The 8,324-nt window shown below is 39.1% G+C and overlaps 1 pseudogene; it reads right to left on the bottom strand.

Annotated features, from left to right (window-relative positions):
• Nucleotides 1–4,272: 4,272 nt before the first annotated feature.
• LOC114471466 (kelch-like protein 10 pseudogene) lies at nucleotides 4,273–5,495 on the bottom strand (annotated as a pseudogene).
• Between the last annotated feature and the right edge of the window lie 2,829 nt (nucleotides 5,496–8,324).

Raw genomic sequence — 8,324 nt, 5'->3', positions numbered from 1 at the left:
TCCTTCAGTGCAGCCTCATCAAACTGCTCCTCATTGATCAGTGGCAGCACTGTAACCCACCTAAAAGTTACTGTTATTTGATGCGTTAAGTATTCAGCATTTATAAATACATATACTTCTCTGGTCTTTGGAGAGAGCAGACGTGTTTTCGTTTGCTCCGATAACACGACCATGGCTACAGCTGGCTACAGCTGAACAGCCTGAACAGCCTGAAAAACTGGGCCCAAGACTGAAGGGAAAGAGAGAAAGATGTCATCATCACAGGCCTAAAGATAAAACCCAGGAGTGACGAAGAAACAAAATCGATTGAACAACAGGTCATTGACTTCCTGAAGTCGAAGGACATTGTCCTGAACCCTGACAACATCAACTCCTGCCATCTCCTGCCAAAGAGAAATGATACCAGAGCTGTAAAAATAACCTTCACGAATATAAAATTCAAAGGAGAAATACTCAAGCAAAGAAATAAACTCAAGGGAACGAAGGTGTACATCAATGAAAACCTGACGAAACAAAATGCAAGCATTGCATGGAAGGCACGCCAAATAAAAAAAGGAGGAAAGATTATGAAGACTTGGTCAAAAAACTGCAGGATTTACATCCTGGAAGAAGAGGACGGAAAACCAGTTCTCATCAAAACGATGGACAACTTGGGAAAATACGAAGGATCCACCTAAACAACAACACTACTGATGGTAATCATGGATATGGACCCAGACTGTGATTATTTTACGGAGACCGATTTAAATGTGAAACCAAGAGTAAAAAAGGTCTGTCATTTATTCATTTCAATTGCTAGGTGGTGGGGTGATTAAGGATTACATTAAATTTAAATTCAAAGTGTTTATTGTCATATGTGCAGTTAGAAACACGTTTTTTTTTTTTATACAATGAAATTACTGCCTTGCTTATGAGCTGGGATATAATAATGTGTTTATACAAGTTAAATCTAACAGTGGAAAATACAACACTGCCAATAAAACTAACAACAGCAGTTAGAAACACGCTTATGAACTAAGATATATTACATTAAAATACTGCCTTGCTTGTGAACTGGGATGTAGTGATGTGTTTATACAAGTTGGATCTGATCCCATCATCAGACAGTGGAGGATACAACACTGCCAATGGAACTAACAACAGCTGGATTACCCTTGATGTAGAGACAAAACAAGGTGACATTGTGGATGAAAAGGGAAAAACCTTCCAAACACCTTCGAAAGAGGAACTATTCTTGAACTGGAGGAATGCTAACAACGTCTGGCAGGGAACAAGGCCAACACGAACAAAGATAGAGGAGGAGGACAACACTGACTACAGATGGACGTTCAGAAGAAATCAAGAATGTTTGACCAGAGAGACATGTAAACCCATGTAAATTTGCGATGGTAAAACAGGGGACGGGACCCGGATAAGCAAACTGCTTCTCTCGTCTCCTTTTTCGGCATGTAAAAAAAAAAAAAAAAAAAAAAAAAAAAAAAAGGTGATGTAACCATGTCGGAAATAAACTGAATAAATAATAAATAAATAATAAAATATTTAAGTTTTCAGTAAATCATTAACAAAGTATAAGCTTTCTATGTCAATGTGTAAGTAGACAAATGTGCTGGGGCTATGTCCTTATTTTATTTATATATTGGTGTCAATTTTTTTTGGGATTATAATTATTTTTTTTATGACACTTTACAGCAGTTGACAGACACTTGAGGGTAAAATCCACTAGGTGGCAGTGTGACTGTGTGGTTACCATCTTTTCCACGTGCACAGTGGAGGGAGGTTGAGTGATAGTCAGCTCTCTTTAACACTAAGGAAAAAGGATCAAAACCTGGGCTTTTTGGCGTGGTGTCTGAAACTTTGTGCTTGTCATGATAGCCTGGACTGTGGGAGGAGTCTCAGTGTGAAGGAGGAGCCGTCTGTCCGCTCTGTGCTGAATTCTACCAACACGAGGACCTGTGGCCGTGGAGACGACAATCGTTTTGGATTCTCAGTGCTTCAGTAGGACTTGGATTTCATGTCTCCTACACCAGTAAGATCTTTCCAACACTTGTGACTCAGAAACCCACTCCTAAAAACTGATTTCTTTTCAACATTTTTTTTGGACTGAGTTAAAGTTGTGCACAACAAAAAGGGACTAAAGCTACAGCGTATTTATTTATTTTTTTTCCTGGCCAGTTTTTGTTTTATTTTATTTTTGTTTTGGGGAATAAATTGTGATGCTGTTAATGCAAAAAGTTGTGAAAATTGTTTAAATAATAATTTTGGTATAACACCTAAGCAGTTTGTCTGTGCATTATTCTCTGTGTGGAGTCATTCATTTTCTACACCAAAGACTAATTTATATATATATATATATATATATATATATATATATTTTGTCTTTACCCCGAACCAGGACATCATTTAATGAAAGTGGTGATTCCAGACCTTGAGTTTCAATTTTCACAAAGTTTGTTTAGAACCGGTTACAGCACCATAGGGAAGTTCTCTTCTCTCTGTGATTCAGGTCCAGCTCCAGGAGGATTCAAGGTGGATTTGGCAATTTCAGCCTTAATAAACTGAATGTCCCATGACATTTGCTTCACCTCCATTAGTAGCTCTGTAAGCATCCTGGTGTTTTTGTTAGCAGCAACGTCTTAAAGAAAAACAATTGGGTTTACATTCAATTTCAAGGATAGATTAATCATTTTCAATAGAATGCAAGTCACTCATGGCTTAAGAGCCTGCACCCGTAACTATAGTAACCATCAGGTGCTGAACTTTAAAGGAAAAATACGGTCATTTTCCATGTAACGCTCCAATACTCAAGGTCCCCGAGTACTACCATAGGAAAAGACCCGAGAATTCCAGGTGGGGGACAGTTACCCCAGTGGTGTCTGTCATTGTGTCCTTGGACAAGGCACTTCACCCACATTGCCTCGTATGAATGTAGTGTGTGAGTGAGTGTTGGTGGTGGTGGGAGGGGCCGATTGCGCACTATGGAAGCCCTCAGGGCAGCTGTGGCTACAATAGTAGCTTACCTCCACTAAGTGTGGATTGGAAGAGTAATACCTTAACTCTTGTCACGGCAAATTTGCGGTTGACCTCATTTGGAGACATGATTTATTTCTCTATTTGAATGATGGAGTCCAGTCAAAGCGTGATGGTTTTATAAAAAAAAGGATTTGTTATTAACTAAATGAAAAAGAGTTCAAAAGAAGCTTCCACCCTGTAAGAATGAAAGATAGCCCACAACAAGGATGGTCAAAAGGCCCCAGGCCGAGGAAAAAGCAAGACTGACTAAAGATCACACTTTACACACACATTTCTACCCAATTCAACTGTTCTACCCCCACCTCGAGAGATAAGAAGTAGAAAGCAGGGAGGAGGTCAAGTCAGTTTGTTCTGTTCGTTCGGAGATGGCGTCACCCGGTATCTGTCCTTGATAGTGTGTGTGCGTGTGTATGTTGTGAATGTGTGTAAATGGATGTGTATTGGATGTGTATGTGTGACTATGTGCATGTGTGTGTGTCTCTCACCAAAAGGGTGTTTTTGTGTCTTGCTTGAGGGATAAGATGTGTTTTGGGAAGCATGTGGCTGACCTCGAGAAGAAAGCAGAAAACATGAGACAGCAGAAATGAAAAGTCTCAACTTAAAAACTTAAAAAGAATAAGGTCTATGAGTAATAATATGAATAAATGTATTTGTAAACATAATTAACCAATTTTTCCCTTACACTCTGTAAAGTGACTTTCAGTGTCTATGATAAAGCGCTATATAAAATTGATGCATTATTATTATTATTATTATTGTTTAAAATCAAACCCAGCTGAATAAATTCATCTCTGCCATTTTCGGCCTTTACCTTGTATGGAATGGTTCACCTTTAAGCCTAAACATCATGACAAATTACTTAGGAGGGGTTTTAAGCGGTTGATCAGAAAATGATACTTGCCTTGTGTGTGTTTAGACATTAGTCATTGTACTTTCATTACTCATCTGATGTGTATCATGTGACATCACCACTTCCTGTCCTTTACAATATTGTGCTTCACAACTTCTGTTGAGGCCAAACTTCTCATTCTACTTGCTTTTAGTTTGAAGGAAAACTCTTTGAGACGTGCCCTCTCATTTTAGAGGGTGTCCATACTTAACCTAACTTACATGTTTTTGATGTTCAGAGGATCACAAAGAAAACCCACACAAGCATCAATCAATCAATCAATCAATAGATTCAAAATGCTTCTACATAGTTTAAAATACACCCACCCACTGATCCATTAATTCACACACTAGTTCTTCCAATGTCTTTATTGATACACACAGACGTGGTCAGAGCAGGTTACACTCAGCAGGTTATGCTCCTTCTCAATATCTGGTTTAGACTGTTTTTAGACATGTGTCCTGGGTATGATGGGTTCACGAGGGGAACAGTACTCAGCCATGTTGGGAAGTCCAGAAATCACACAGCATCTCACTAATTTATAGCAGTGGTCCATGCCAGAAAATACCACAGACCAAGTATTTGTGGTGTAGTCGTAGCACTCCACAATTTTTTTTTCCCAACACGAGACAACAAAGATCCGCTTGTCCATCACTGCAATGCCAAAGTCCCAGTGTGTGTGGACCATTTCAGGGACATCGTACCAGGTGTTGGTCTCTGGGTCGTAAGCCTCAGCAGACCTCAGATCTCTGGACCCATCGCTGCCTCCAACTGCAAAAATGTGGCCCATATATGCAACGACCCCAAGTCCACACCGATGTGTTCCCATGGGAGTGATCAGTGTCCACTGGTTGGTGTCTGGGTTGTAATACTCAGCAGTATTCAGTACTCTATTACTCTGTCCTCCACATATGTAAATCTTGTTGTCCAGTGTAGTGCAGCTGGCGTTGCTCCTCTCTTCATTCATCGATGCAATGAACGTCCACTTGTTGGGTTGGTAGCGTTCAGCAGTTCTGAGTGAGGTATGATTCCTGAGGCCTCCCATAGCGTAGATGCGTCCCTTTAGCACGGTAACACTCATATTGGTTTGTGATTTATGCATCGGTGACATCTCCTGCCAAGTGTGTGTGACTAGGTTAAACCTCCACATTCTGTTAGAGGGGCCCAACAATCTTAAACTATCACCCAAAATGTAGAGATATCTATCAAGGAAGACAGTCCTGTAGAAGCCTAAACGAGTCATGTGATCCTCCAGACTGTGACGAGTATGAACTGTGATCCAGCTGTTAGTGCTGTAGTCAAAAGCCTTTATGGTCTTAGAATATAATCCAACCATCAGTAAGACGGCCTTTGGCAAACGACGGCAAAACAAGGTGTTGTTGATCCCAGACTCAGAGCAGAGTAACGAAGGGTTAGACATGACTTTAAGGGTCTTAGAGACGAAGAGGTGGGCCTCAGGGTTTGTTTTTACCACATCATTGTTAAGCACATTGTCTGTGATGTAACTTTTGTCCATCAGCCCCAGTCGTACCTTTGGTAACAGAGTAGAAATGGCTCCCTGTCGTTCCTCAGGCATGTGGTTTATCCATCTTAAAACACTTTGATAAACTGTGCTCTCAGGGGTAACAGTAAGGTCATCCTGACCCAGGATATCAGCCAGCTCCTGCACCGCAAGCTGCAAAAATTCTTTACAGAGTGAAACCTCCTCAAAATTCTCACAGAAAAAGTAAAAAGCCTCATATTTCAGTTTGCAGGCATTTGAAAACTGCCACAGCCCGATGCAGTTTTCTGGGCAAAGATGATCCTTAAGGACTTTAAAGCGTGTTTGTCCCCGACTCTTTATACTGAACTGATGCACTTCCATCATTAGATCAAAAATATTGCTGTTGTCAGAATGAGTGAGAAAGAGTAAGTAAAGTCACTGAGTCCAAGGAGTTTGTGAAATGTTTGCTCACTGTTGCGTTAATAAAGATCATGTGAAGAACAAAGCAGCTTATATAACCTAGAAGATCAAAGCATTTTAGAACCTGAAAGTTCCATTTCTTCCGCAGAATGTTGCCATGGTTATTAGCAAAAAAACTTTTGCTGAGTGTTGTTAAGTTGACAATTTATTATATTTTTCAGTATTTTTGTCATATTTTAGTTTTTGTGTATGTAATATAGTTCACTTGTTTCATGTTTTCAGCACTTTTGATTGTGGCTTTATGATGGAATGCAAACATATTCTGATATTTGAACCTCTGTTTCTCCAGTGATAGGCAGGGGTTATGGACACTGGACTAACTAGCCCTGTGTCACTTTATTAACTCATTGAGTGCCATTGACGTCTATATTTACTCAATTCTAAGAGTAATGGAAACACAGCTGAGAAGCTGATTACGAACGAAGTGGAAACAGGAAAAAACATAATCACACACACAAGACTGGGAGTGAAGACATAAGCAGAGGTGTATTCCATAAAAGAGGGTTAACAAACTCTGAGTCTGTCCATAAACTCTAGGTCAACATACCCTCCATGGTAAACTCTGTGTATCTGATTCCATTACAGCTGGTATGAAGTGGATCAATCAACCCTGAGTATGTAAACCTTGGGTTACTGACGTGCACGTGCGCGATAAAAAGCCATCATCAATGGATCAGAGATTACTTGAGCTTCCATGACAACCACCCATAAGAGAGTGATTTATTCACCCTGATGGTAAAATAAGCCGCTGTTTGATGAATATGAGCCTGTTCTAAAGGTGCGTTCAGTCTTCAGTGACTATAGTGGCTTAAATCACCTGTAATTAGTCACACTTTTTGGTCACTTCATCACTTTATCTCTTCAGTGACGTGACGAGTGGTGAATAATATGAATAAAATGTGTCTGAGGAGACGTGTCAGCATCATAGGATGTCTGCATAGAGAGTCCTCCTGTTACACTGGATATAAACACAGTGACTGATGCTTCATATCTAATCATTTATATTGATTTTTAATGTAATATTGTCGCTAGAGTCATCTCAATGTCCTAAAAATGTCATAAAAAAACACTGAAGCGGGACGCGAACCCACGACCCATCGTGTCCAAGACCAGCATCATAATTCACTGAGCCATAACTTCAAAGACGTATGATCTACAGATTTAACTGCAAAACAATATAAAACAATAATTGAGCCTTTAAAGTGGATTAATTTAAATGATCATCTCCTCCTTTATATTATCTACAGGTTTGTATTCAGTGAACTTTACTACATACGTCAGTAGATGTTTTAATGTAGATCAACCTCTCAGTGTCTATAACTTAATGATCTACTCTGAAATGAATTGAGATTTAAAATTGTCATTATCTAGTAAAGTGGTATTGAAGCATGAGGCATCCACAATCACCGCTTTGTGGTCAGAAAGGGTAACAATATTATGAAAAACTTTAGAAATGTCCAGAAAGCAACCCCCGGAAACAAACAAATAATCAATTCTAGAAAATGATTTATGTCTGGCAGATCTGTGTGTATAATCTCGACTACCAGGATTCATCATACGCCATAAATCAATAACTCTGGTCTCATTAGCCCAGTGGTTCAGTGCCTCTGTAGCACATGTTTGATTATAATTTTGAGAGGAATTGGATCTGTCAAGCGCAGGATTCATCACGGCATTAAAATCCGCACCCACAATTAGTTTAAAACTGGAGAGTTCAAGTATTGTTTCTGTAATTTGATCATAAAACTCTTTCTCTAAAATATTAGGGGCATACAAAGATATCAAAGCCAAATTTGTCCTCTCTATGTTCAATTTAAAAACCACAATCCTGCCTTTATCATCGGACCAACTATCCAACTGCTTAAACTGTAAATTATGGCGGACAAGAATTGCAACACCATTGGATTTATTGGGTGCAGAGGAGAAAGCTTTAAAAAACTTATTGGCAAAACGGTTTCTATCACGTTTCACTAAATGAGTTTCTTGTAGCAGTGCGATTTGGATCTTTTGACTCCGGAGAGAACTTAAAGTAGCAGACCTCTTTATTGGGCTAACTGAGTGGTACTAGTCATCTACACAGTAAAATAACATTTTGTACAGATTACACCATCGTAGAAAACATATGCCCTGGACCTGAGCAACAAAAAGAAAAATTAACAATACAATAATACAAACATAAAATCATGAGAAGACCTGAAAAAACCAGACCTAACACTCCTATAATAACTAACCAAAAAAGAACTTCCGTTTCTCCTAAATGCACCAATTCCCCAAAAGCGAAGGCACACAATAATGGTCAATGAATAAAGAGACACTTTTTGGTGAAAAAAAATTGGCCCAGAGTAACAATCTGGCACTATACGCTTAAAACTGAAAAAATACAGTTAAATAAGAAATTTAAATGAATAAAGTAGTCATAAAAGTCGTCTAGAGCAAAAATAT

Source organism: Gouania willdenowi, chromosome 10 (assembly GCF_900634775.1).
Source record: "Gouania willdenowi chromosome 10, fGouWil2.1, whole genome shotgun sequence".
NCBI lineage: Eukaryota > Metazoa > Chordata > Actinopteri > Blenniiformes > Gobiesocidae > Gouania > Gouania willdenowi.
This window is presented reverse-complemented; position numbering and strand designations above follow the sequence as displayed.